The sequence below is a fragment of the Lepidochelys kempii genome, chromosome 11, assembly GCF_965140265.1.
Source record: "Lepidochelys kempii isolate rLepKem1 chromosome 11, rLepKem1.hap2, whole genome shotgun sequence".
Taxonomy (NCBI): Eukaryota; Metazoa; Chordata; order Testudines; family Cheloniidae; genus Lepidochelys; species Lepidochelys kempii.
The window spans coordinates 42598976-42625803 of record NC_133266.1 but is presented as its reverse complement, the minus strand read 5'-3'; the positions used below and the strand labels follow the sequence as shown (position 1 = coordinate 42625803).

The 26828-nt window shown below is 41.9% G+C and overlaps 1 protein-coding gene across 4 annotated transcripts in view; it reads left to right on the top strand.

Annotated features, from left to right (window-relative positions):
• The first annotated feature begins 13185 nt into the window (after positions 1 to 13185).
• Positions 13186 to 26828, top strand: part of ATF2 (activating transcription factor 2) — a 97128-nt gene continuing 83485 nt past the window's right edge. Inside the window, exons 1-2 of one of the 4 annotated variants that reach the window (XM_073305922.1) lie at positions 13186 to 13345; positions 19761 to 19811. The gene's annotated coding sequence lies outside the window, so the exon portion shown is untranslated. The remainder of the gene's footprint in view (positions 13346 to 19760; positions 19812 to 26828) is intronic. The other 3 variants (XM_073305923.1, XM_073305924.1, XR_012154299.1) reach the window with 3 other exon arrangements.

Here is a 26828-nt window from a genome sequence, read left to right as displayed (position 1 = left end):
CTTTTATTAAATTGAATAAATATGTAAATCTTATGGTTGCATTTTAAGGAGCTATAATTCTGATATTATTCAGCACCTCTGTTTAGCAATCAGCAATGTTTAAATTACATAACATTTTCCTGCTTCATTTATAAAGGTTGCCTTACTGTCTTGGATCAACCACAAAAGATGCTTTTAGTACTATAGCTGCTGGAATTTTTTAATAAAAATGCAAAATGTTTTAGCTAATGTTTTGTATTTTATTTAAAGGAACATTGTCAACTTAAAAATCACACTTTTTGAAATTCGAATTGCTAGTATGTTCAAATATTATCTAAGAATTTAATAAATTAAAGATTAGAAGAGAACTATATTTTTATAATGTTCAATTTGTTTATGCATTAAAAGCATTTTGTGTATAGTCATTTGCACTGGTTTTCCACTGTCCGTTTTTCATATTGCTTGTGGGTTTTTTGTACAGTAACATTGGCAGAAAAAAGCATTTTTCATAATAGGAAAATATTGTTGCTAAACTAGAAATTGTCAGGTAGTTCATAGTCAAGTGCAGTTTCCTAAAATACTTTAAATTTTTTTTAATTTGAAGATATTTCAAATGATCAGTAAATTTTGGCTAAGTGCACTCCATACTTGCTAATAGTATTTAAAGTGTGCAAACTGCATTTATTTTTCTGCTTTCAGTGTTTTGAGATACAGGTACTTGGCATAATTCTTACAATATAATTTGGTTTTATTGAGCTGTGTAACCAGCTCAATGTATTAAAATTTAAAATGATAGATTCTGGTAGTATAGTGATTGCAGACAAAGTGGTGGCAGGCATTTTGTGCTCTGTAATAGCTCATATGCAACATAACACATACTGGTTATGACTGAGGCGGTCTAACCCCTTCTCTCAAAAGTGGTAAGATTTTTAAACTGCCAACTACAATAGAAAGCCACCCGTCCACATCTGATCTGTAGGAACTAAGTATTCTGGGAGCATGAGGCTAGTGTCAGCACTGGCTGTGAGGCATAGTCTTTGTCTTCACTGCAGCGTAATTTCAAGTTGGACATTACAAGTCAGTACAGCATGACCACACTGCAGAACAGCATTGAGTACCCCACATATGTAGTCACACACTGCATCAGTACTGGTGCTGTATTCAATCCTGAAATACAAAGATTTCTGGGTACATAACCTATGTCCTATGAAAGTGAACCCTGGGTATGTGGCAACATGTCTGACCCCTATGGAGATTGTTGGCAGAAATGGTCTAGGCCCACAAAATTGCCAGGATGCAAGCTGGTGTTCTGTTACCTCCTTGAGCTTCAAGGAGGTAATCTGCTTGTCTTAACGGTTGGGACAGACAGATGCTGTTTTTTATTGAAACAATAATAATTTGATGTGCCTTTGCAGAATTTGCCACAAAAAGATGGTGGAGGTGGCTGGCTGATACAAGCACAAGACAAAAAGGCCAGCATTATGCAGATATGGCGGCATGGACGGAGCAAGTGTTGTCTTTCCTGGCAGACATCCCTAGGCACAGTAGGCAGACTGCTGCTTCTAGATCAGGGCCACAAGCACAGACTGGTGGGACTACATTGTGAAACACAGGATAACCAGCAGCGTCAGGGTCCAGAGCTTTTGAATGAGGAAACTACATTCATGGAGCTGTGCAAAGCGCCCACCCCAGCCCTTGTGTGTCAACACCCAGAAGAGAGAGGCAATAACGATCTGGAATCATGTTACTATTGCCTTGTGGAAATTATCAACCTTGGATTGTTATAGATCTGTCCGTGATAAGTTTGGGGTTGGTTCAATGGTCACCGTACACAAGGAACTTGTTACTCTACAGTAACACACGGCAGTTCAGATGGGAAATATTCCCCTCTAAAATGCAGAATTTGAATGGATGAAGTTTCCAAACTGTGCCGGTGCTATTAATCCCACACGTGTTCCCATCCTATACTCCCCTTCTGGAGCAAATGAGTACTGATCAGGAAAGATTACTACTTCATTATGGACCACTGTAGACATCTACATAGGACGCAGTGGCTCAGGCAGCCCCGCTTCTAGGGACTTCCAGAGGTCTGGTCTGATTCAGCTTGGGCTAGCTAGTACTTTATTCCCTCTTAGCCACACAATCATCTACGGGTGTTTGTGACCACTGTTTTTAGATGACCCGGCTACCCTCTACTGTACTAGCTGATGAAGGCGTATCCCAATTTCTGCCAAATGGGCAGGAGACTGTACAAGTAGACACTGAGCAGGTGCAGGATGGTGGTGAAATGTGCCTATGGTTGGCTGAAGACAAGATGGTGCTAGACTTGCTTGGACTGTAGTGTGTATGATGTCATACATTTGATTAGGGTGCGCTGTATACTTTGTAACATATACAAGGGTAAGAAGAAATATTTTGGGCAGAATGGATTGAAGACGTCCAGAGTTTGTAGTCTGCTTATAGACAACCAACTAGTGGACCTCTTGATAGTGGTGCAGGGCTCATTACAGCAAAGACCATAGGGCATGCCTCTGGCATCCCTGAGCTTCATGGAGTATACTGAGGCTGGTGCCACACTTTGGCCAGAGGCATGATATGAAATGCAACATTGGATGATTTGGTATGAAAGTGGACGTGTCAATTTCAGTTTCTTGCAGTTATCCATTGTAACCCCAGACTCCAGCATGTGGCCAAATAAAGCTTTACTGAAGGTAAACATATTTGGGCAGTCCAGCCAGCATTACAAAGTTGAAAACCAGCATAACAGGTGTAACCAAGAATATAACAGTGCAAAATATTCAAACAGCAAAGAGCAAAATAAACTGAAAATATTGATGTGCACTGTTACATCAGTTTGTTCCCCTGCATAGAAATAGGGGCAGAACACAGCAGCTACTGCTGATGGTGTGCGGTGCTATGGCTCATTGATTTGCTCTCCCACACCCAGACTTGTACATATGCTGGAAGACATGGTGCGATGGAAGTGAAGTGATGGGACTGGACAGGTGGGTTGGGCAGTAGAACTTGGAATTAATTGGCTCATGATCCCTAAAAGTCTCTCAGGCGTCCCTTTGAAATGCCATGTCTTGCTCCCTCATCTCCTTATCATGGCAAAGGCACCGTGCCACCATCTCCTTTTCAGCCAGAGTTCACGTCTCCTCTGACACTAGGTCCTCCTTTGCAGCCATCCCTTGGCTCTCCTGCTGTTGCTGAACTCCATTTTGTGATGCTGGTCTTACTGCCTGGAGAGTACCAGCTCTTCTGTTGTTTGGCGCTCAGGCTCTATACCATTAGCTCACAGAGAGCAGTCTCTAAGGTGTCCTCTCCTCCCTCACTATATCCGAGCCTCTCTTGAAAGTTCCTAACAAACAAACAAAAGGTCTGAATGTGTGTGAGTCTCAATGTAGTTTTACATCCTTCCTGTGGAATTTGGAAAAAGAAATTGTAACTTTTATCTCATGCCATTCCATTCACCGCCTTGCTGTGATTGCTAGCTTCTGCCAGATTCCAAGCTTTGTTAACGCACATTCCTAGAAAAAAAATGGTGAGTACCAGAACCTTCCAACTAAGCAAAATCTTCACTGTAATAGGGGAGACTTTTCTTGAAAGGTGGGTGGGGAGATCAGTCCTGATGAAGCAGCAGCATTGGTGATTATATCAAGCTTGGTCTAAGCTGCTGTGGTGTTAGGTGATGTGGTCCTGTTGGAGATCCCGGGCTGGAAGAGGAGAGAGCAGACATTCCAGGGCTCAGACTGGAGACCTTCTGATTGTGCATGGGAAATCTTTCTGTGTCTTGTAGTAGCTGAACTGCAAAATGGCTAGAGCTATGGGGGAGGCAGAGGGAGGCCTGCCTTGCACAGGTATAGACCAAGTGGAACTCTGACTTTACAATAACAATAATGGTTGTGCCCACATTACCTGGCTGAGATGCTATATCCTCCACTGGTTCTTCCATGAAAAGCTCCTCCACCCTACTGTGCTCACTGGAGTTTGGTTTACCAAAGAGATCCTGTGATTTGGGACTGAGATCTTCTCCAGGCTGGCTGTTCACAACCAAGGGGTGGCTTCTGTATCTTTACAGACATCCAAGTTCCAAGCCTGCACCCATCCTGACTTCACAGATGAGGTTAGGCTGAAATGGGAACTGCGCACGGGACAATGCATAGAACACCATCCAGCACCTCATAAAACAGGCAGCTCTTGGGTGGCATGGGGCTTGGAATTGTTATTCTTGGCCCTCCAATAACTCACCTTGAGCCCATTCTTCTTCTCCCTGCGCCGTTGTCCAGTCCAGTTGATCCTACGATTGGCCAGCAGTTTTTGGGCTATGGAATCTTATAGGTGGGCAGTTCTCACTCCAGGCCAAAGGTCAACCAAGATTTTAGTATCATCCTCCGGCCAGGTGGCAGTATGCTTGGCAAGCATTCTTCTCCCTGCTGTGTTGGAAACCAGAGATGACAAAAGTTGAAGGTATTTCAAGCAGTGTGGGCCCAAAGATGCTGAGTAGAACTATAGGAAGGTAGCCAACTTCCAGGTAGGGGACAGAGCACAGGTAGATGGCAAGACAGAACATAGGAATAGGTGCTCTGGGAACTTCTGGAAAGGGATTGGTGGACCATTATCGATTGTTGTGACTGGTCGTAGCTGCACATTTTCATTGCAGTCACTTAAAGTTAGCATAAAGGAGCAAGCTAACGTGGCTTAGCCCATACCTCAAAACATGATGAATGGCTCACCATATGGCAAGATTATGATATAACTGGAGGGTGATGGTGTCTGTATATGGAGTGTGTTAACAAGAAAACTTGTGACTCACAACAAGTTAATTCTCTAGAGAAGACAAAGCCCATGTTACAGTGTGGAGCATGACCACTACCTTTTGGCCAACAAGTGAAAAAACTTGGAGCAATGTTGAGTGATCACATCATACATTTATTGACTAAAGCTTTGATGTAATCATTTACACAGCCAGCCAAGAAAGCACAGAAAATATAAATTAAAGAATTTTAAAGTTTTTCTAGTTATAATTCAGAAAATCTCCTTGCCTTTGAATAGGTAAGATTAATATGAGGATTAGGCCTACACATGAAGATCTGTAAAGCGTTGTCTGGATTTTCTTAAAGTATAATGAAGTTACTACTTAATTTGGTACTGTAGATCCCTACCAGTTCTGAAGTGTATTTTTTGTACATCATTGTCATATGTTAGGATATAATCTATACATTTGTTTTTTTTCAGTCATTCAGTAATCATTCTGATTCTTGAGTGTGTCTTAACTAATTGTTACAACCCTGCAACGTTGGAAATAAAGGCTCTGCACATTGTTTTATGGTCTAACATAAACTTAAAACCTGCAATAAGAATATTTATATAACCAAAAACATGCCTTTCTTTCTATCCATCAGTAAAAGTTGAACAATGCAACCCTTTTGCTCTCCAGCCACAACAGGCTCAGAACCAAACTGGATACAAGTAACTCTTCCAGATAACATTGGGATTTGGTCCAGACTAAAATTCTCAAATCTGATTTGTCCAGAGGTATGCCTACCGCTCTGCTCAATGTTAAAGTACATCTCATCCAAATGCTCACCACATAACATGGCCTCATTCCGGCCTCTGTAGAGGCGCTTAGGATAACCTCTGGGCATGATTATGCACTATCATTTCAATCGACCACCTGCCAAATAATCCTGAATTACTCCAATCAGCTCTCAATATGAGATCATTTCTGACTTTGGATCTCTTATCCACTCTGAATAGGCTTCATCTTAACAAGACCTACTCTGTTCCTTTGCAACAGACCAGTCTTGCCTAAATGAATGACACCTATGAGAAAGGCCCAGCCCCGTCACAAGGAAGTACACTGTTGGCATCAGCTGGGTGCAAAAAACATAAATACCTTGTCAATAAACAACTAACTGGTAAAGCACCCCAAAACCAAGGCCAACGAAAGCAATAACTTTTTTTAAAATGACAACAAACTGATAGCCAAGAAACAACCATCCTCAAAGAGAAAAAGGGTGATTAGATGATCCGGGTGAATGAAGGACATTTACTGTATGGATTTTCCCATTTGCACACTTCTGTGGCATAGTCTTGGCTCCCTGATCCATCTAATGTCTCTTGGAAAACCAGAGAGTCAGAATCACAGCTCTCTGTGCCCACTTACGGATCCTAGCTGGTGGGACCCAACTTAACTACCCCCAGAAGCACCAAAAGACTTGACTTCATAGATATTTATTTAGGTCAGAAGGGACCATTATGATCATCTAGTCTGACCTCCTGCACAACACAGGCCACAGAACTTCACCCACCACTCCTACAAAAAAAACCTCACACCTATATCTGTGCTATTGAAGTCCTCAAATCGTAGTTTAAAGACTTCAAGGAGCAGAGAATCCTCCAGCAAGTGACCCGTGCCCCATGCTACAGAGGAAGGCGAAAAACCTCCTGGGCCTCTTCCAATCTGCCCTGGAGGAAAATTCCTTCCCGACCCCAAATATGGCGATCAGCTAAACCCTGAGCATATGGGCAAGATTCATCAGCCAGATACAACAGAAAATTCTTTCCTGGGTAACTCGGATCTCACCCCATCTAATAGCCCATCACAGGCCATTGGGCCTATTTACCATGAATATTTAATTACCAAAACCATGTTATCCCATCATACCATCTCCCCCATAAACTTATCGAGTTTAATCTTAAAGCCAGATAGATCTTTTGCCCCCACTGCTTCTCTTGGAAGGCTATTCCAAAACTTCACTCCTCTGATGGTTAAAAACCTTCGTCTAATTTCTATTCTAAATTTCCTAGTGGCCAGTTTATATCCATTTGTTCTTGTGTCCACGTTGGTACTGAGCTTAAATAATTCCTCTCCCTCTCCGGTATTTATCCCTCTGATGTATTAATAGAGAGCAATCATATCTCCCCTCAACCTTCTTTTAGTTAGGCTAAACAAGCCAAGCTCCCTGAGTCTCCTTTCATAAGGCAAGTTTTCCATTCCTCGGATCATCCTAGTAGCCCTTCTCTGTACCTGTTCCAGTTTGAATTCATCCTTCTTAAACATGGGAGACCAGAACTGCACGCAATATTCCAGGTGAGGTCTCACCAGTGCCTTGTATAACGGTACTAAAACCTCCATATCCCTACTGGAAATACCTCTCTTGATGCATCTCAAGACCGCATTAGCTTTTTTCACAGCCATATCACATTGGCGGCTCATAGTCATCCTAGGATCAACCAATACTCCAAGGTCCTTTTCCTCCTCCGTTACTTCTTATTGATGCGTCCCTAGCTTATAACTAAAATTCTTGTTATTAATCCCTAAATGCATGACCTTACATTTCTCACTATTAAATTTCATCCTATTACTATTACTCCAGTTTACAAGGTCATCCAGATCCTCCTGTAGGGTATCCCTGTCTTTCTCTAAATTGGCAATACCTCCCAGCTTTGTATCATCTGCAAACTTTATTAGCACACTCCCACTTTTTGTGCCGAGGTCATTAATAAAAAGATTAAATAAGATTGGTCCCAAAACCAATCCTTGAGGAACTCCACTGGTAACCTTCTCTCCAGCCTGACAGTTCACCTTTCAGTAGGACCCGTTGTAGTCTCCCCTTTAACCAATTCCTTATCCACCTTTCAATTTTAATATTGATCCCCATCTTATCCAATTTAACTAATAATTCCCCATGTGGCACGGTATCAAATGCCTTACTAAAATCTAGGTAAATTAGATCCACTGCGTTTCCTTTGTCTAAAAAATCTGTTACTTTCTCAAAGAAGGAGATCAGGTTGGTTTGGCACGATCTACCTTTTGTAAAACCATGTTGTATTTTGTCCCATTTACCAGTGACTTCAATGTCCTTAACTACCTTCTCCTTCAAAATTTTTTCCAAGACCTTCCATACTACAGATGTCAAACTAACAGGCCTATAATTACCCGGATCACTTTTTTTCCCTTTCTTAAAAATAGGAACTATGTTAGCAATTCTCCAATCATACGGTACAACCCCTGAGTTTACAGATTCATTAAAAATTCTTGCTAATGGGCTTGCAATTTCTTGTGCCAATTCCTTTAATATTCTTGGATGAAGATTATCTGGGCCCCCCGATTTAGTCCCATTAAGCTGTCTGAGTTTCGCTTCTACCTCAAATATGGTAATGTCTAGCTCCATATCCTCATTCCCATTTGTCATGCTACCATTATCCCTAAGATCCTCTTTAGTCTTATTAAAGACTGAGGTAAAGTATTTGTTTAGATATTGGGCCATGCCTAGATTATCCTTGACCTCCACAGTGTTTAGAGGTCCCACTTCTTCTTTCTTTGTTTTCTTCTTATTTATATGACTATAGAACCTTTTACTATTGGTTTTAATTCCCTTTGCAAGGTCCAACTCTACTTGACTTTTAGCCTGTCTCACTTTATCCCTACATGTTCTGACCTCAATAAGGTAGCTTTCCTTGCTGATCCCTCCCTTCTTCCATTCCCTATATGCTTTCTGCTTTTTCTTAATCACCTCTCTGAGATGCTTGCTCATCCAGCTTGGTCTACAACTCCTGCCTATGAATTTTTTCCCCTTACTTGGGATGCAGGCTTCCGATAGCTTCTGCAGCTTTAATTTAAAATAATCCCAGGCCTCCTCTACCTTTAGATCCATAAATTCTTCAGTCCAATCCACTTCCCTAACTAATTTCCTTAATTTTTGAAAGTCAGCCCTTTTGAAATCAAAAACCCTAGCTGCAGATTTATTTTTATTAATCCTTCCGTTCAGTTTGAACTGAATTAGCTCATGATCACTTGAGCCAAGATTATCCCCTACAACCATTTCTTCTATGAGGTCCTCACTACTCACCAAAACCAAATCTAAAATGGCATCCCCTCTAGTTGGTTCAGCAACTACTTGCTGAAGGAATCCATCAGCTATCGCATCTAGGAAAATCTGAGCCCTATTATTATTACCAGCACTCATCCTCCAGTCTATATATGGAAAGTTAAAGTCTCCCATGATCACACAGTTTCCATTAGTATTTACTTTATTAAAAACACTAAAAAGGCTCTATCCATATCCAAATTAGATCCCGGCGGTCTATAGCACACCCCAAGCACTATCCTAGGGGAGGCTCTAATAGTTTTCTTCCCCAATTTAATTTTTGCCCAGACGGACTCAGTCATATCCATTTCATCGCTTCTTATTTCTTTACATTCTATCTCATCAGTGATATACAGTGCTACTCCACCACCTTTACCTTTATTTCGGTCTTTCCTAAACAGCACATACCCTTCAATACCTGTAGTTCAGTCATGACGACTATTCCACCAGGTCTCTGTTGTCCCTATAATATCTGGTTTCACTTCCTGCACCAGTAACTCTAGTTCCTCTATTTTGTTACCAAGGCTCCTTACATTAGTGTACAAACATCTTAATTTTTGCTGTTTGGCCTCGCTCACATTCTGTACCCTATTAGGCACGGTCATTTTACTACCAGTATAACTTATTAGACTTGTATCTACACTGCCCTTCCTCCTGCCCACGGCTGTATCCACTCTTACTTCATTTTCTTTCCTCTCAATGCTAAATTCTGGCGTGGAGATTACCTGGACGTCTCCCAACCATCTCCCCCTAATTCCTAGTTTAAAGCTCTCTTAATCAGTTGTGCCAGCCTCCATCCTAGAAGTCTATTTCCTTCCCTACGCAGATGAAGTCCATCCCAAGAGAACTGACCTCTATCCATGAATGCCTCCTAGTGGCCATACATCCCAAAGCCCTCCTTATAGCACCACTGCCTAAGCCATCTGTTGATAGTCATAATCTTGTCACACCTTTGTTGCCCTTCTCTAGGAACAGGCAGAATCCCACTAAAGATCACCTGAGCCTCAATTTCCTTAAGCGTCTTCCCCAGCCTAGCATAGTCTCCCTTAATACTTTCCAGCGAGTATCTAGCCGTATCATTTGTTCTCACATGAAGGATAATTAGGGGATTCTTTCCCGCTCCCTTTAGAATCCTTTTCAACCTCAGGTCTACATCCCGTATCTTAGCACCTGGAAAAAAGCATACTCTCCTATTCTCTGGATCAGCTCTGGTTACAGGCCTTTCTATTCTTTTCAGTAAAGAGTCCCCAATCACATAGACCTGTCTTTTCCTAGTGACGGTGCTATTATCCAGTCTATCCCCTGTTCCCTCTGCCTGCAAGTTCTTTCCATTCCTATTCTCTCTTGTAATCCTCTTCAACCCATCCTGTATCCTCCTGGGGCTCATAATCGGTGTAATCTCCATTAACTCTTCCCCTTTTCCTATAGGACTTTACCCTGAACACTCAAAAAATGCAGTCATAAAAGATGATTTAAAAACTGATTATATTCAGAGTCATTAGCTCAAATATTCTGAAGAGCGGACAGCAAGGGCCACACCATCATAACTGTGATTGGACAGCAAAGGTTTATCAAACAGGCTTTGATGATGTTCATCCCTCTAGGAGCTTGAATACCAGAAAACTCTTACACAGGTTGTGGAAACAGAGAGACAGGCACAAAATGAAATGCCAGTCTGATGGGACAATACTATAGATAGTGATAGAGTATTCACTGTACTGACTTTACTGAAAACTGCATCACCTGCTCTTCTAGTATGGACCACAACAGGAAAAAATCTGGTGGCACTCTGAACACCATGAACTCAGAAAACCTGCTCTGTAGATTGTTCTAGTCCTAGCTCATTTGGTATCTGACACAGAGGCAGTTAATAGAGACCTTCATTGCTTCTTCTCAGAGATTGCTCTGCTTTCTCCCCAACCAGATCTAGGCCACTATAATGGCTCTACAGCATATGGTGGAGTGGGATATATTGGGGTTTAGCATCGGCAGTTCTTACTCCTCATCTTGTCCCTGCTGCTGTGTGTCTCCTGTTTTATCTGTTCTTGCCTCCTGTCCCCCACCATCCCCCCCCGAGGTTTCTGGGCCAATCTGAGACTAAGGAAAGGCAGGGAACTGAACAACTAGCCTTGTAGCCCACAGTTCTCTGATCACTTTTAGGCAACCAGTGCTGCAAGCCATGTGGTGCTAGAAGCCAGTAGCTGGTACATTTTAAAATGTAGCTCCTCAGAAATTGGTGCTATGTGAGAAAAGATGGGAGTGGTATAGTTGGAACAGGTGTGCTGGAAAAATTGTATAGTGAGGGTTCTGAGTCATTGAACCAAACTGTAAACCCTGTATATGATAGAAACCACTTCAAGCCAGATGGTGTGGCAGCACCCCCAGCACCTATTAGTTGGAAAGTATAAAATCCCCATTGTTCCCTACTCTAAGCCTTTCAAGCCCCATGTCCAATCAAGAATTATTTTACAGTGGTGTAAAGCTCCTACATATATATTATAACCTTTCTCCCTCATGATCTCAAAGTACTTTACAAAGTACAAAGGTTGTGTGCAATGTTGCTGTCCTTGTATTAGGCCCAGGATATTAGAGAGACAAATTTCAGAGTAACAGCCATGTTAGTCTGTATTCGCAAAAAGAAAAGGAGTACTTGTGGCACCTTAGAGACTAACCAATTTATTTGAGCATAAGCTTTCGTGAGCTATAGTTCACTTCATCAGATGCATACTGTGGAAAGCATAGAAGATCTTTTTATACGCACAAAGCATGAAAAAATGGGTGTTTTTCCACTACAAAAGGTTTTCTCTCTCCCCACCCCACTCTCCTGCTGGTAATAGCTTTTCTAAAGTGATCACTCTCCTTACAATGTGTATGATAATCAAGGTGGGCCATTTCCAGCAGAAATCCAGGGTTTAACAAGAACATCGGGGGGGGGGGGGGGTTGGAAAAAACAAGGGGAAATAGGTTACCTTGCATAATGACTTAACCACTCCCAGTCTCTATTCAAGCCTAAGTTAATTGTATCCAATTTGCAAATGAATTCCAATTCAACAGTCTCTCGCTGGAGTCTGGTTTTGAAGTTTTTCTGTTGTAATATCGCAACTTTCATGTCTGTAATCACGTGACCAGAGAGATTGAAGTGTTCTCCAACTGGTTTATGAATGTTATAATTCTTGACATCTGATTTGTGTCCATTTATTCTTTTACGTAGAGACTGTCCAGTTTGACCAATGTACATGGCAGAGGGGCATTGCTGGCACATGATGGCATATATCACATTGGTGGATGTGCAGGTGAACGAGCCTCTGATAGTTTGGCTGATGTTATTAGGCCTTGTGATGGTGTCCCCTGAATAGATATGTGGGCACAGTTGGCAACGGGCTTTGTTGCAAGGATAGGTTCCTGGGTTAGTGGTTCTGTTGTGTGGTATGTAGTTGCTGGTGAGTATTTGCTTCAGGTTGGGGGGCTGTCTGTAGGCAAGGACTGGCCTGTCTCCCAAGATTTGAGAGTATAAAAAGATCTTCTATACTTTCCACAGTATGCATCCGATGAAGTGAGCTGTAGCTCACGAAAGCTTACGCTCAAATAAATTGGTTAGTCTCTAAGGTGCCACAAGTACTCCTTTTCTTTTTAGAGAGACAAAGTGAGTGAGGTAATATCTGTTACCGGACCAATTTCTGTTGGTGAGAGAGAGAAAGTTTTTGAGTGTACAAAGGCATCACTTCACCAGCCATTGTGCAGAGCCCAGAAACATGGTTTAGGACAGTAAGTGAAGAATGCTAAATTTAATTGAAACTTAAGGGGAAATTTAGCAAGACAAAGTAGAATTACTGAAGATGCAGTTTGGTTGTGACACTCAAGCTAACACTACTTTTGCAGATGTATAATTGCATCTTTAATTATCATTAATTTGTATCACCATAGCCCCTTAGAGCCCCAGTCATGGACCTGGACCCCATTGTGCTGCTAGGCATTGTACACAGAACAAAATGATGGTCCCTGCCCCAAAGATAAAGTAAATTAAATTACCACAAGGGGGTCAGTTTTACATTTCATCTAAAGTGCATTTGCTTCAACCACGTCCCCGCATTATTTTCAGTTCAAACCCAGAGGGAAGAGTAACCATTCGACAGTCGCCAACTAAACCAGTAACAGCTCTTGAAGGTCCCCTTTTCACCCGCGTGACTTTGCAGGCCCTGCTTAGCTTATGCCACTACCAGCGTCCTTCCCCCATCCCATTCCACTGCCGGTGACTTGTTGCTTACCACTTCCGGCGACTTGTTGCTTACCACTTCCGGCCACACAGACACTAAAGGGCCCCATCCTCCAAGCCAATCAGAGGCCTGCTCTGTACCTCCACCAGCAGCACCCCGTGAGTCACGTGACCCCTTTTCTTTGGCCTTGGGGAATGTCAGTGAGTTATCGCGAGAAGGGACGGAAGCCTGTTGGGGACCGGGCCTTTAATGTGCGGTTCGACCCATCTGCTCGGGGTGAGTTTGTAAACAGAGCGCGGCGAAGGGGAGCCCGGCAGCGCCTCCGTCGCGTTGTAGCGGGGTTTGTGCGCGGCTGCGCCTCAGCCGTAGCGGGCGGGTGAAGGGGGGCGGCGCGGCCTGGGCTAAGTGGGGGTGTCCGAGAGGCATTAACATGGCGGCGCCGTTCTCCCTGGAGACCCCCGCCCCCACCGCGGCCTGTGGCCCCCGCCGCCCGTAGAGGCGCGAGGTCCGGGCCGGAGCCAGCGCGGAGGAGAGCGTTACCCGCCCCCGAGGGAGGCTAGTCCCCGCGCCCGCCCCAGGGCGAGGCTCCTTTCCCGGAAGCGGCCTGCCCTGACAGGTACAGCAGGCTCCCACCCGTCCCTGGGGGCGGAGGGGCCGCTCTCTCCGCTGCTGCGGGGGGAGGGCTGAGGGGTGCGGCGAGGCCTGTCCCTCCCCCTGCCGCTGAGGGGGCCGAGCCAGCCTCTCTTCGCCTGTGTCTGCCCTGGGTAGGGAGGAGGGCGGAGGGAGATGGAAGACCCTAGGTGCCCCACAGCAGCTGCCAAGAGGGGAGGGCTGGGCAGAGCTGACCTGCCGTAGCGGGGGTTGTCGCTCTGCCCCTGCATGTGGACGAACCTCCGTGACCTGTGTCTGTTTCAGGCCTGGCCTGGGTTGTGGTGGTCTGCTTGGGCCCATCACCATTGTGACTGGTGAGTGGGAGCTGGACACTGTTGCCAATTGTGTGTGTTTTCTCTAGGGTCCTCTCAATATCTATAACCTCTTAGCTACTTGTGGTCCACCAAGAAGATGCTTTATGTGAGGCAGCACTGGTGCCCAGACATTCAAAGCATGATGGTTATATTATAGGGCTTGAAAATCTTTCCTAATGTGATCCTCTCTTGCCTCAGGATTAAGTTTGCTAATTGGAGGTAGGGACTTCATGTGCTGCCACATCCTTCCACCTATTTAATTTACATTGCAACCTCTTGACTTTCCCCCACTTATAAAATAATTCTGGTCTTGCAAATAAAATCATTTGGGATACTCCTATCTCACATGTATTCTGGTTGCCTTTTCTTTCCCCATCCATCCCTCAAATAAATTGTTTGTTCTTTCCAAAAATAAGTACATTTTGATCTCTTTCTTTGACCCCACAATTAATGAATTTTTGAGGTGTGTCCCCCCCTTTAACTAGTAAGTTCTAGGCTGTCTGCTTCTCCAAATAAATGAATTCTGGCCTTTTTGTTTTCTCCTTTCCACCCCATTTAGCATAATCTTTGTTCAAATCTCCCTTATATCCCAGTCCGTGAATCCTGGATTTTAGTGCCTCTATTGCCCCAAGTTGTCTTGAGTGCAAGAGTTTAGTAGAACTAAAACAAACAAAAATAGCCATATATGTGGCCACTGAGAATATCTGCACTTACATTAGATATAAAATATTATGCTTTACAGCAGTGGTTTTCAAGCCCGTGGCCAAGGGACTGCAGACTGTCTAAAATGTCCAAAGGGATCTGCACCTCCATTTGAAAATGTTTAGGGGTCTGCAAATGGAAAAAATGGTGGAAACTACTGCTTTAGAGTATAAGACAGCCACTAGCAGATGGGGTCGGGAAAAAAATCCCCTATGGGCAGGTTATTCCATAACTGTCAAATGCAGGATTTCTTGAACTTTTCTCTGAAGTAGTGGCTATTATCAGAGGCCCCAATGCGGCAAAGGCATATGCATATGCTTAACTTTACTACTAGAAATAGCCCCATTGATTTAAAACAAATGTTTGCAGAACTGGGGCTAGAGAGAGGATGCTGGATTAGGTAGAACACTGCTCTGATCTGGTAGTTATAACACCTACTAAAACACCATTGTGAAAATAACAGTTAGCATTTATATAGCATATTACAGATTCAAAGGGCCTCATTGCAGTGTGTGAAGTTTAAAAAAACAAAAAATACACTAAACTTCACCAGGATTCCTTGTTACATTAAAGGTTACTGACAGAAATTTAAATGAATAATAATAAAAATGCATTTTTTGGGTGGGAGGATGGGCAACTTATTTGTTTATCATCATTTTATATTTGGGTAGTTAAGTTGTACATTAATATTTTGATCTTTATTGCACACTCAATATCTTTTTCTTGATTTGGAGGCTAGTAAGCCTAATTTTGTTGGTATAGGTGTATTCTTCTTAGTAGGAATTTTTGGAGCCATACAGATTCTGCCGTATAGCCTTCTTTCTACTCAGAAATGTTGTCTTATTTGGTTGTATTAAATCTTTTGGGTTCACTGTATAATCTAATCTGTTTGGTTTTGCATAGGATATACCCAGATAATACTTGTGGCACTTTAGAGAGTAACCAATTTATTGAGCATAAGCTTTTGTGAGCTACAGCTCACTTATGCTCAAAAAAATTGGTTAGTCTCTAAGATGCCACAAGTACTCCTTTTCTTTTTGCGAATACAGACTAACACGGCTGCTACTCTGAAACCAGATAATACTGTATTCCCTTAATTTTTGACATTCAGCTGTGTTTCCGATGTGCCTATTATGTCAAGGTCTTCTTCCATTTTTAGCCATTCTAGTTCATCTTTGGGTTTTTTTTCTTTGTTTAAGCTTCTTGTCTGTAGATATTTAAGACCAAAAATAAAAGCCATGTGCCAATGTTTAACTCTTAGCTGACATACATTTCTTTTCTGAAATTTTATCTGATCTCTACCTGGTGCACCTCCAATATTAGAAAATGTTTATCAAATTCCCACTTAAAAAGAACCTAATGAAGACTTTCACAGTAACAAGCATAGTATGGTTCAGTATTATATAGTAATACTTACTGAAGTCATCAAGTGGTGCGCATTAGCTAGCTTATTTAACTGCATGATCTTATTATTACTGTTACACCTGTCATCTCTTCAACCATCCATTGTTGCTTGTTACTCTCACTTGTTACATCTCATCTTAAATTAGACTGTAAGCCCTTATGAGCAGGTACTGCTTTCCTACATATTTGTCCACCTAGCACAAAGGGTCCCTGCTCCTTCTTGGAGCTGTAGGATGTTAATGCAGAACATATAATAAATAAAAACAACTTTATATGACACCAGATGTAGATTCTCCTGGCATTAATGGGACACTGTTAACCTACCAGTCACACTTCTATCTGAAATACCTTTACTGTTGTTACAAGAAATACCTATGATTACTATCTTAAAATGTTACTACTCTAAAGAGATTAGGAAAAAAACAAACCTTTTTCAATTTTCCTTTGTCTATTTGTCAGCACTGAGTTTTCCCTAATTTTTCACATAACAATAATAGAAGGACACTTCAAAAAATCTGATTATAAAACTGCAAAAACTGGCAGAAAAACTCAAAGGTAGTTGTGTGGTTTCTCAAAGGACTTTTAACTAATTTTTGTGAAAATGACTGGATTTCAAGTAGTTATTGTCCCCAATAACTGGGGTGGTAACTAAGTTGATTGAAGAATTCTTCCATCGACCTAGCACTGCTTACATGCAACATGCAAGACATAGCTAAGCTGATATAGCTTTCCATTGCAGACCAGCCCATAGACACTTGCTACAGCGACAGAGGGGGTTTTTCCATTGCTTTAGTAAATCCACCCCATCAACAGACAGTAGCCAGGTGGATGGAAGAATAATGGTGTTTATGCCAGGGCTTAATGACATCTTGCTGCAATGTAGCTTGGTCAACATAAGTTTTAGATGTAGAAGGGACTGGAAGGGTCATCTAGTTTAAACCCCCCACCAAGTTGCAAGATTTGGTTTGTCTGAACCACCCAACACAGATGCCTATCCAGCCTCCTTTTGAAAACCTCCAGTGAAGGAGCTTCCATGACCTCCCTATGCAGTCTGTTGCATTGTTCTTACAGTGAGGAAGTTTTGGCTTTGACTGAGTCCAAGAAGTGTAGAACACTTCCATTTGTAGGTAAATGCAGACAAGTTTCACAATGGAGTGCTCAAAGTGGTCAATTCTATTATTTTGGTAAAGACCCTTCTAAAATCTACTGTTTTATATAACAGAAATCTTACCAGTGAAACAATTCTTCATATTAAAAACTCAGAAATGAGTATTTGTATCAAATTCATAGCTATATGATGGTGTGAAACAATGTAGAAATGAACTTTCTGGCTTTATTAATAAAGTTGAAACAGTAAAAATGACCTTGCATATTGTAGTGACAGAAGATAAGAGTTTTCATTTCTGATTAATTGAATTTCCATGAGAAATTTTGAGATATAAGAACCCAGACAGGTGAATTCAGAAGATAAATCATAATTCACTTAGAAAAGAATATTATTGTGGAAATTTCTGAGAGAACTAAAATTTTATTTTTGCCAAACTGTAAGTCACCTTTGTTTCCAGATTCAGCTAATTATGTAGTTTATCATAGGATGTTGTAGCTTCAGTAACAGTAGAAACAGAAATGTTTTGAACAGAAATGTTTTTAAGGACATAAAATACACTTTAGAAGAGAATATGAATGTAGTTAAACTTATTTTTATATCCTATCACCCAAACTCATATTTGCTTATTTGGTCCTTCCCTGTATTTGTATCAGTATTAGTAATTTTACTTTTTCATATTCCTATCAAAAAACCTCAACACACAAAAAATTATCTCTTGCATATTGCCTGCAGTGCTTACCCTTCCACTTGCCTTTCACACAGAAAAATTTCACCTTTATTCCAGCTCTGTCCCTGTCTCACCAAGTCATACTCTCCTTGTTCCTCTGCACATACCCCATTCCATAATTAGGTCTGCTGATGTTGTTGGGCTGTGTACTGGATCTTTCTACTTGAGGTCATTTGACAATCTGGACAAATGGGTTTCCTTCTGCTTTTTGGATTGGTTGGCAATGTGACAATTCATCAGCTTCAAACTTTTTTTTACTTTCTGTCTAGCTGTGCTCCTTCTATGTGCTCTCTCCGCTGCTTTCTTCTTGGAACCTCATAAAGCAGTTAGCCATTCAGACGGGCAGAAAAAGCTGTGGCTATTTGTGCTTAGATCTCTTCATGATGCTGTAGTTGTTAGATCCCTTCTTTCTCTTCGTCAAGACCCACTAGAGCAAGCCCAGCTTTAAGTCTTCTTCCCAGGGCAAACAAAATGGCCTCTTACAGCAAGGCAAATAGTGACAACAGCAAAGTAGGAGGCTCTGGCTCTCCTTGCCTTTAGGTCAGAGGTAGGCAAACTATGGCCCGTGGGCCACATCTGACCCGCGGGACCGTTCTGCTCAACCCCTGAACTCCAGCACAGTGCTCTGGGCAGCGGAGCTGCAAGCTCCTGGGGAAGCAGAGCTGCAGAAGCCGGCCTGACCCAGTGCTCTGTGCTGCGCAGTGCGTGGTTGGCTCCAGCCAGACAGCGTGGTAAGGGGTGGGGAATTGGATAGAGGGCAGGGGAGTTCCAGGAGTGGTCAGGGGTTGGGGTGGTCAGAGGGTGGGGAACAGGGGGGTTGAATGGGGGCAGGGGTTCCGGGGGCAGTCAGGGAGAAGGGGTGGTTGGATGGGGCAGGAGTTCCAGGGGAGCAGTCAGGAAGGGGGGGGGTTGAATGAGGCGGCAGGGGGCAGTTAGGGGTGGGAGGTCTGGGGGCCATCAGGGGGCAAGAAGCAGGGGGGGTCGGATAGGGGCCGGGGGCTGGGCCATGCCTGGCTGTCTGGGGAGGCATAGCCTCCCCTAACCGGTCCTCAATACAATTTTTGAAACCCGATGTGGCCCTCAGACCAAAAAGTTTTCCAGCCCCTGCTTTAGGTAGTGAATCCTCCACCCTCTGCACAGCTCCTGTCTCGTAAGTGAGTGTTAGGAGCTTAGGCTCCTGGTTCCATTCCCATCTCAAAGTGTTTACTGCAAATTCTCCTAAACTGTATTCTGAAGGCCTCACTCTCTTTAGCACTGTCCTTTTATGACAAGTGGTGCCTCAAAGTGGAGCCCACCCAGCTCATTTGTAGTCCTACAGGCTTCAGTGACCAAGCCCCCACTCTCCTTTGCAGGGACAGAACATTGCTCAGAAGATCCACTTGTGCAGGGACTCTGACACACCACAGAAATTGTCATTTAAGCACCCTTCAACCCTATACAAAAGCCTCATGGCAGTACACTGGAGCATATCCTGTGCTAAGGAAAGCACAGGAACTGGCTTGTAAGGAGTGGGTGGGAGAACAATTCTTGGAGGCCAGTAGTAATTTCTCTGCCTGGTAAGTTTGAACATCAGATGAAAACTCCTTGGTCCAGACTGTCAAATACTTTGTCTCAGAAGGTTGACTTACAGTAGGGAGAATCTCATTTGTGTTTTAAACACTTTTGTGTTTCAAATCCGGTGGTGGTATCCAATAGGTCTGTAAAACGAGGCATTTACCCCCTTCTTTGGGGAGGGTGGATTTTCCTGTAAATGTGAAGCAGTAAATAAACTTCATTTTGTTTCAGCTTTCCGCTTGTGTTCTAGGAATCTGAGAGAAGCTGTTCCAGCCCCTCCAGGTCAGTGCAGCTGTGACTTTTTTTTTTAAACTAAAAATTTTAATTTGTTTTATTTTTCATTATTTATTAAGTACTTTAATTTGGTAGATTTTTCATCTACCAACTTCTATACAGAAGTGAAAGGTGTGACTTTCAAAAATGCTCAAAATCATCCCAGCTCTCCTCCCCTAAAAATAATGGTATAATTCCCATTAACTTCAGTGGGAACTAAGATTAGGCTAGAGTGGAATGCTTTTTAAAATCTCACCCAGAAAGTATAAAAGTGTAGCAAGTGAGCTAGCATTTAGAACTCTGTTACTTATTTTGGTTTGTATTGTTTCTTTTTGGCTCTAGAAGATACTGCTTTTAACTTTAGATAATTTTAATCCGGTAAACAAAAAAACCTGAACACTTCTCCTCTTGCTCCTTTGTCCCTTTACCCCATCCAAACTAAGATTCCCCATGTTAAGCTTGGAACAGTAGAAAACTAATACCTAAATTTAAAGTAAATATTTTAAATAAACGTACTTTCCTGTGTTCAGTTTTTTATTCTTATAGTCTGCATCACTGCTTATTTTATTGTCAATCACCTAAACAGATTTTTGTAAATTTATGTTCTTATCTGAAAAAGACATTGTAAGAAAACAAGAATCAGGAATTAAATAAATCAAACATGCCTTTTTTATTTTTAAGTGACCATTCTTCCTTGCCTGCTCTGGCTTACCTGTCCAATATTTATTTTAATTGTAGTACAATAAGGATTTAAGGATACAGTTTAATGCCCCTTCAAATCCAAGAGGCCTGCATTAAACATTTTTTATTAAAAGAATCTAGGGTAATTTTTCTGTGTATATAAACAAAGCCATGCATTAATAACAGCAGTGCAGACCAAGTGGGCTACTAGCAGTCATCAGTGCATATAGTATGTTTCACTACTGTTTAGGTAGCCTAATAGCTCAAAGAAATGTTCAGTTTCCGCATTTAAAAATAGTGTTTGCTTTTACATTTTCATTGTATCATCACATTCAGTTATGGGCTACCACCCATCCACCCGTAGTGGTGGAAAAGAAGAGAACGAGAGATGAATGGATTTTGACGTGATCTGCAAAAAATAAAATAATTAAAAATCTAAAATGTAAAAACTTCAAATACAGTATAGCAAGTACTCTAGCTAATGTCCACTCCACTTCCATTTGCACTCTTTTCTTTTTAAGAAGTTTTAAGTGCGATGCTTTGGGCTTGATGATTAAGCTTTGCATTCATATAGAACATCATTATGTTATTTATTATTTGTATTACCGTAGTGCCTAGAAACCCTAGTTATGTCAAAATAACTTAATCTTGATGAATTAATGTTGATAAAGTATTAGCCTTTTGCGTGAAGGACAGGTGTATGGAGTTTGTTCATTTGATACAGTGAAATTTGCCCTGTAGTTGAAAGGCCCAAAAGACACACACTATATCAACTATCATTACTGTAAGTTCTGTATGTTGTAAATCATTAATTATTTCAGCATTTCTTGTAGATGAGATGCACTGTTGCCCTTCAGACTGCGTTTAAAGTGTCACCTATATTGGTAATGAAAACCTGTCAGAGAAACAAGTTTAAAACGTTTGCCTGGCCAGTGTGGATTCTGCATAAGCTTTAAAACATTTATAGATTCGAAAGGTGAAAAAATCTAGAGAAATGGTTTTTAAATGCTTACACTATTCTGCCTTTGCATACTGATCAGATAAGCCATGTTATCCTGAACTACCATTGTGGATAGGGCTTGAGTCTCATGCTAAATTATGTTGAATTCTGGAGGGAGGTATTCTGTATGGGTAAAGTAATTGACAGATGGGTAAATACTACTTTTAAACTCTTATTTTCTTAGTTACAATTTCGGGTGAAGTTACTTTACTGTACACCTATTTAAAGATGTGGCTGTGATCAGAGAAACAGTATGACAAGTGAGGAAATGTTTTTCTTACAAGCCCAATCTAATTTTGGGGAAAGGATTATGCAAGTGGTATTGATCAAGGTCACCTGGTCTGGCTGCCTAACATTGACCACGTTCTTTAGTTTACTTCTATCATGTGTATAAATAATACAAGGATCGCAGGGCTGGCTCAAAAGTACCTGTCAAGGAAACAATTTCCTTTTTCCCATTTCCATTTGCTGTATCTTAAACAGATTATTTTGGTATCTGAAGGCCACCTGTGTTGCTTCCATACATCTCTCCCCACGTAGGACTAACATCAAAGCATACACGTGAAGGCCAGCATACCAGTAGACAGACAGACAGGTAGAATTACATAAACCAAATGTCTTAGGGTAACATGGCTGAAAGAGTCATATGATTCCAAAGGACATAAAGTGCAGCTTCTAAGATCATCTTCCTGAGTCCATTCTCCTCCTATTTCAGTGCATCAAAGTCAAGCTTCTTGTCCTCACCTCCCACAACCTTCAGAATTCTGCCCTAGCTATGTGCTTTTGCTTGTCTCTCATCACATTAAACATGGTTTCTCTGTTCTGTTAACTATGCTAGTCTTGTTTAGCCGTTTGTCACCTTCTCATATATATGATTCTGCACCTTCTTACACGTGGAACCTATTCTTTGAGCTGATCCCAGATCTCTCGTCAAGTCCCAACTGTGCCATGACACTTAAATCAGTGTTAAGTTAATTATGACTCAGATGAGGATAGTTGGCACTTATATATATTTGAAGATTTTTTTTATTGTACATTATGCCCATCAAAATTATATATATTTGATTTCTGTATCCCTCTATCCATCATATCCCACTTGTAATCTTAGATTACAAACTCCTTGGAGCAGAGAGCATTATTATGTGTTTTTGTGCTGCTAGCATTAGGGGACAAAATCCTAGTAGAGGCCTTTGGGCACTACTATAATACAAACGTTCAATTACATTTTTAAAAATTACATTCAGAGAACTTTAAGGTTGCACAGTCAAACACTTGGAAGTTTAGGAAATGCCAGAACTAAGACTGGTTGTGCATCCTTAATTCAGCCCCCTTGTGCATATTCATTATAATACCACCAGTGGACCAAATTCGGTGATGCATCCTGGTCACGTGCCTCCTGAGGCACACTGAGCATATGCTAAGAAGATTATAATACAATCTTCAACTGTATGATCACATTTTTTTCCCACAGACCCTCTGCCTTATTCATAGTGCAGGATGACTGGTGCTCTGGAGATGAACCAAGGTTGTGGAGTGAATGAGGCTATTGTTTGTCGGATCCCTACCTCATTTGCTGCATAAGTTGGAAAGAGTATAGTGAATGAAGCAGCGAACTGCAGGAAGAGAGAGAATAAACTTGTGGTTAAGGCAACTGAATGCTACTCTGGGATTTGATTCTATCTACTGCCACAGGATTCCTATGTGGTGTGCAGCAACTCCCATAAGCCAGATTTTTCACAGGTTGTTTATTCCTCATTGTTTGGGTGTCTAACTGAACACTAGGGGCTTGATTTGCAGGTGTTTTAATTAAAAAAAAAAGAGGGGGGGGGCAAATTGAAAATTTAATTGTTGAGCCAGATGGGTGGTCTGAAGGATTGGAAACTTTACCTCCACATCAGAGACCACTACGATGATAGTTAACAGAGTAACTGGTAGCAATCGTAGTATGCTGTGATTCTCTTTGTGGAGCAGCCACTAGATGAGGTGGAGACACACTTTGTGGGTTTTAAAGATTTTTCCTGGCTAGCAAAGGAATGTTGAGGTTCAATAATTCTGCATTATATTCCAGGGTCAGGATGGGTATGTGGTTTTTGTGGTTTTCTTTACCTCATACTCCTATTTCTATCTCTCTTACATTTGAGTCTTGTTGCTTTCTCCTTTTCCATGGACAACAGCAGGGGACCATTGAGATTGCAAGAGGGACAATCTGTCTCTTCCGTTCCGGCCCCTGGCAGCTGGGAGAAGCAATTGCAGGGAACAGCCTACTCAGCCCCCTGGGCTAGAGCATGTTCAGTGCAGTTGAAAACAGGAGCTGTGTAGGGGTGGAGTTTGCTTGGTACAGATAGAATATTTGGAGAATTTACCTGCCAAGCTCTAGCAAGTTTCTATGGCACATGTGCAAATGGTGGTTTTCAGAGGGTTCTTTCTGACCATAGCTGGTCAGATCCTTATATTTAAGCCTAAAGATTGCAAAACTTGTCAAAATACAGTTTTTCAGGTGTTAATTGGCAGCCCATTACAGCATGATGTCTCATGCTCATAAAACTACCTTATGCCGTGTCCTGCAATAAAATAATGTTAACAGAGGCCAGATTAGCTTTGACCTTTGTCCAGTGAATAGTTCACTTCAATAAAACTTATTTATTTTCCTTTCAAAGTAGAGAGTCGAACCATTTAAATTTTGGTTCAGTGTGAGTTTATCAATGTTTCCTAACTCTGGTTCAAACACTAACTTAGAAAACTTTGAACCTGTTTGAACTGGTTCAGATACATTTCCGGCAGATTGTCATACGCTCTTATGCTTGCATTGTAACTCGTAGCAAAGGAATATTTATTATTGTATTATTCAGGAACTTTCTCAATGGAATTTCATTAAAAAAAATTTTCTCTGCAGAAATGTGTCACATTTTCAAACTGTGAGCCGGGTTTTTGGGTTAGGATGAATCACAAGTCACATAATACCCATACCCCATGTTATCAAGGACATACATGAGGGACTAGGTAAGAGTAGCCTCTGTTGGGGCTGCGAGTGATTAGCAATTGGGCCAGCAGAATGGCCGGAGCAATGTACTGTATTTAATTGGCTCTGTGTGTTTAAGCCAATCACCTCAAAGACTTAATGCAACTCAAAACATTCCAACATTCTTGTAAGATTAAAAAAGAAAGAGAAAGTTATTAATTAAGTAAGTAATTTTGAAATCAGGGATGCAAAAAAAAAAGCAGCAAAGGAAAGCAGCAGGCCTATTAAACAATAAAAGATTCACCACCAGGGAACTGTAAACATTAAAATTAATCAATATGAAATAATTCTGTCTGAAAAAAAAAACCAACCTCCCTGAATCAGTGGACAAAGGGGAGAAGTTTTAGGCCCAGCCAGCCAGGGAGGAGAGGTGATAATGGGGTTATTATTAGTCAGAAAAGAACTGATACAGCACCTCTCCCCCTTCAGCTAGAACTCCCTTCCCTTCCCTTCCTTCCTCCTCCTTTCAGGCCCTTCAGAGTCCCTCCATCCCTCCTTCAAGTAGTCTCCCATAGCGTAACACAATAACTGAGCCCGTGCAGGGTGATTGTTAGAGTGGCATCAGGAAGGAACTTCAGGGTCAGGGAAACAAAGCCAGGAACAGCCCGGAAGCACAGCAAGCCTTACATTCTGAAGTTAATCAAAAGTCCTGTGTTTCACACTCCTCCTGCCTCACCTATCATGTCTGAAGCCTGAGTTACTGGCCTCTAGCACTCGCCAGCAAGCAGGAGGAGATGGTGAGAGGAGGGAGGGGTTCTGAGAGAGGTAGTTCTCTTCCAGGGTGAGTCGTCAACCTGAGCAAAATAGAGAGAATTACCAATCCCAGAATACTTTTCTCCCCCTCCTCCTCCTCTCATTTCTGTTTGCTTCTTGGGAAGTATAGTCTCTGCTCCTCTCTCTGCAAGGTTGGCGCATCCTGAAAAGACCCTCCCTACCTCCTGATGATTGAACCTACTACTTTGAACTGTTTTTTGTTTTCTTGGGTTTGATTCCCATTTGGGGTCAATATGATTCAGAGGTTTTCTGTCTAGGGTCAGTTCTAGTTCACTCAAAATATGTTTCTGAATCGTTTTTTATTTCTGTTCAAAGGGCTTGACTTTTGATCAGAAATTAAATATAAAAAATAAAGGATTATTTCCCTCTCAACCCAATAGATTTAAATCAGATAATCACTCTGTGTGCTATTTTATATTGTCCTAATCCTGTACTAAAAGGGAGAATAGGCAGATAGCAAAGCTTTTGACATTTCAAATCCTGAAATAGACGAGAGGCTTACAGTAGAACCTCAAAGATACAGACACCAGGGTTACGGACTGACTGGACACCAAGTGAAGTTGGGAGTAACCAATCAGGTAGCAGCAGAGACCACCACCACTCCCCTCCCCCCCCCCAAAAGCAAATACTATACTGTGCCCACGCGTGGGGCAGCCACTTACAGCAAGACACTGGGGCTGCCAGCCCAAGGCAGCCGAGCAGGAGCAGTGCTGGGGTCTGCACCTCTTTCACTCCTCCACCCCTCCCCCACCAGGAGGGGGATGTACTGTTTTTACCCTCCATCCCCTGGCTGGGAGGGACACATAGCACAGCACACCACATATTTCCCCTGCCCCGTAGGGATGGGGACAAGCTTGCAAACTCAGCTGCTGGATCTGGAGCCCAAACTGTGCTTTGTTCAGAGTTATGAACATTTCAGAGTTACGGACAACCTCCATTCCCAAGGTGTCCGTAACTCTCAGGTTCTACTGTATTTGCAACAAGCTAGATCTGCTAGAGGCACTCTGGTACTGTACTGTTTCCTCTGGTATGGAGTTAACTTGCCACTTTGAAGATTAACAACAAGGTATACTGTCATGGTGGATACATAGAGGTAGTTGTGCCCCTTCTCATTCTTCATCATGATTGTCTTCAGGCCTTTGGAAATCCTAAAGGCTACAGAGCTGCTTCAACTAGCTCCAATATATAGTTGTCCACCAGTGCCCCTTGGAGAGAGATCCAGCAATGTTTAGTTAATTAATTTCAAGGCCTAACTGAGACTAGCCCATGTTAGATTTGAAACTGAACCAAGAAAAAACAATTGGAATGAAGTACAGCAGAACTAGGATGATAGTCTCTCTGGGAAGACTTTGAATCATCCATTGAAATTCATGATGACTGCATATTCCAATATTCTTTTAACGATGCTATCTATAGTGTAACTTGGAGTTTAGACATTCATTTTTGTGCCATGGCACTTGCCTGTGTTCCTTTAAATCTTTACAAAAATGATGATAGTACATATCAACAGCCTGCTTAACAGTTCAACAAATACTGAATGCCTTTGGAAACC